General features: G+C 38.3%; 1 protein-coding gene across 4 annotated transcripts in view; it reads right to left on the bottom strand.

Annotated features, from left to right (window-relative positions):
• Nucleotides 1-3376: 3376 nt before the first annotated feature.
• The window catches only part of LOC133643531 (thymocyte selection-associated high mobility group box protein TOX-like), a 397001-nt gene continuing 396924 nt past the window's right edge, over nt 3377-3453 (bottom strand). For all 4 annotated transcript variants that reach the window (XM_062038162.1, XM_062038161.1, XM_062038163.1 and 1 more), the window contains one exon: nt 3377-3453. This exon is cut by the window's right edge and continues 1100 nt beyond it. The gene's annotated coding sequence lies outside the window, so the exon portion shown is untranslated.

Here is a 3453-nt window from a genome sequence, read left to right on the forward strand (position 1 = left end):
TCCCGTGCGCTTCACAGCGGCACATCTCCGTTTTTTGTATTTTTGCCTCGCTTTTTTAAAGAAAGAAGTAAAGACTCTTCTGCGTTTCCGCATCTTGAGAAAACGACACTCGAACGTGACAAAACATCTGGCAACTGAGCTGCTAGTTTGTTTTTGTTTTTATCACCATAACATTACGTTCATTGTTTTTACAGTACCACTTTTATTTTTACATAAAAATTCGGTCAACTGAGCTACTAGTTTTACTGTGAAATCCACGTTAGTTGTTATCACAGTCCATTCTTTTTAAATTAGCTGAAATTTTAGAATGAAAGAAACTGCTGTTCTAAATGTGTCCACTGGATGTCGCAATTCTATGTAACCTTTGCCGCAAAAGCCGTGTTTGGACACTCCGTACATACGCTGCTTATTAGTGTGGATTACGTTCATGTCTTGATTGTCACAGTAATGTAACCTGTGATGTTTTTACCCCAAAATAGGCTGAAATAATATTTATTTTTGTTTTTTATTTTCAACCCAAAAATCGGGAAAAGTGGATTTTTACATAAAACACTTCCAAATTATTATTCCAAATTAAAATCTAATGGCACGGACCACTCTTCTTCTTCTTCTTCTTCTTCTTCTTCTTCTGTAGCTCCGTTGGCCTTAAGTTGACTCAGGAGCACCACCTGCCGTTTTTGAGTGGGAATTACAGATGCTCTCGGTGAGAAAGGAAGAACAAAAAGTGCAAAAACATTATCAAAAGTATTATCTTGAAGAAAATGTTTTTTTCTAGTTGTGTTTGTGGAACATTGTTATGTGTTTGTGGAGTTTTGGCTGTAGTTTCACTCTATACTATATGCTTACTAAGGACTTTTTAAAAAATTGTATTTCATGTATTTTGTTGAAAAGTTGGCCCTGCGATGAGATGGCGACTTGTCCAGGGTATACCCCGCCTTCCGCCCGAATGCAGCAGAGATAGGCTCCAGAGACCCCAAAAGGGACAAGCGGTAGAAAATGGATGGATGGATGTACCTAAAAGCGAAAAATACTTACAATATTTAAAGAAGCTGCAAAAAGGAGGCTGCACCAAAGCTGCTTTGATGTACAAAACCAGTGAACACGTTGTGTAAATGGTAAATAAAAATAGAATTCAATAATTTGCAAATCCTTCTCAACTTATATTCAATCAAATAGACTGCAAAGACAAGATATTTAATGTTCGAATTGGTAAACTTTGTTATTTTTTGCAAATATTAGCTCATTTGGAATTTGATGCCTGCAACATGTTTCAAAAAAGCTGGCACAAGTGGCAAAAAAGACTGGGAACGTTGAGGAATGCTCATCAAACACTTATTTGGAACATCCCACAGGTGAACGGGCTAATTGGGAACAGGTGGGTGCCATGAGCAGCTTCCATGAAAAGCTCAGTCATTCACAAGCAAGAATGGGGCGAGGGTCACCACTTTGTGAACAAATTGTCAAACAGTTTAAGAACACCATTTCTCAACGAGCTATTGCAAGGAATTTAGGGATTTTACCATCTACGCTCCGTAATATCATCAAAAGGTTCAGAGAATCTGGAGAAATCACTGCACGTAAGTGGCAATACCCGTGACCCTCGACCCCTCAGGCGGTACTGCATCCAAAACCGACATCAATGTGTAAAGGATATCACCACATGGGCTCAGGAAAACTTCAGAAAACCACTGTCAGTAACTACAGTTCGTTGTTACATCTGTAAGTGCAAGTTAAAACTCTACTGTGCAAAGCGAAAGCCATTTATCAACAACACCCAGAAACGCCGCCGGCTTTCCTTGGCCCGAGCTCATCTAAGATGGACTGATGGAAAGAGAAAAAGTGTTCTGTGGTCTGACGAGTCCACATTTCAAATTGTTTTTGGAAACTGTGGACGTCGTGTCCTCCGGACCAAAGAGGAAAAGAACCATCCGGATTGTTCTAGGCACAAAGTTCAAAAGCCAGCATCTGTGATGGTATGGGGGTGTATTAGTGCCCAAGGCATGGGTAACTTACACATCTGTGAAGGCACCATTAATGCTGAAAGGTACATACAGGTTTTGGAGCAACATATGTTGCCATCCAAGCAACGTCTTTTTCATTGACGCCCCTGCTTATTTTAGCAAGACAGTGCCAAGCCACATTTTGCACGTCATAGTAAAAGAGTGCGGGTACTAGACTGGCCTGCCTGTAGTCCAGACCTGTCCCCCATTGAAAATGTGTGGCGCATTAAGAAGTGTATAATACGACAACGGTGACCCTGGACTGTTGAACAACTTGAGCTGTGCATCAAGCAAGAATGGGAAAGAATTCCACCTGAAAAGCTTCAAAAATGTGTCTCCTCAGTTCCCAAACCTTTACTGAGTGTTGTTAAAAGGAAAGGCCATGTAACACAGTGGTAAAAATGCCCCTGTGCCAACTTTTTTGCAATGTGTTGCTGCCATTAAATTCTAAGTTAATGATTATTTGCAAAAAAAAAAAGAAGTTTCTCCGTTCCAACATTAAATATGTTGTCTTTGCAGTCTATTCAATTGAATATAAGTTGAAAAGGATTTGCAAATCATTGTATTCTGCTTTTATTTACGATTCACACAACGTGCCAACTTCACTGGTTTTGCGTTTTGTACACGAGGAATGCATGATTGTGGTTTTCACTTCTATTTCTATGTCTCTTTGTGCACACACATTGGGGTAAAATCCGTTTAGTGTGTTTTCACACGAGACGCCCACGATGCACCGGGACTTCTCGCATCTGCTCGTTGGTTCGTTACGGGCAGCCAATAGGAGAGCCCACAGTGCTAAATATAAAGAAGCTGCCATTGAAGGTGTGATCATCTCATTACAGGCTGGCCAGATAACACGGAGACAAGGGGCGCTTTAAAACATTTTTTTTTATTATTATTATCATCATCGTCGTATGCAGGTTTGGAAATAAAAAGAAGCATTGTGACACACAAAGGTGCTGCTGGCAAATGAAAGGAAGCAGCAGCTACATTGTACAAAACACTGATCAGCATTGCATCGAACCAAAAGTGGGACAGCAACAATAACTTCCATTGAAATGAGAAATTTAAAAAAAAAAAGTCATTTGTTCATAAATAAAAATAAAGAAGAGGGATGAACGTCGTGGCATGTCTTATATTTTAGCAAGTGAAATGTGAGGGAGTGTAAAAATGGCAATACAATTTTACATAACACTTTTAACTTATTTTTAATTTTATTTCAATTAAACCAAAGTCAAATAAAAAATTGTATTGTAGTAAAAAAAAAAAAACGAATTAATTTTAATAATTAAAAAAACTATTTTTAAGAATGTTTTACTTGTATCACACCTTTTTTTTTAATAATATAAAAAACATCCGTTCTAAAAGCAAAACAAAAATGTTTTAAAGTAGATGGGCAGCTTGCAAAAAAAAAAAAGAAGAGAGAAGACATTGAGTAAAAATGACTGGCTTC

This window comes from Entelurus aequoreus, linkage group LG26 (assembly GCF_033978785.1).
Source record: "Entelurus aequoreus isolate RoL-2023_Sb linkage group LG26, RoL_Eaeq_v1.1, whole genome shotgun sequence".
NCBI lineage: Eukaryota > Metazoa > Chordata > Actinopteri > Syngnathiformes > Syngnathidae > Entelurus > Entelurus aequoreus.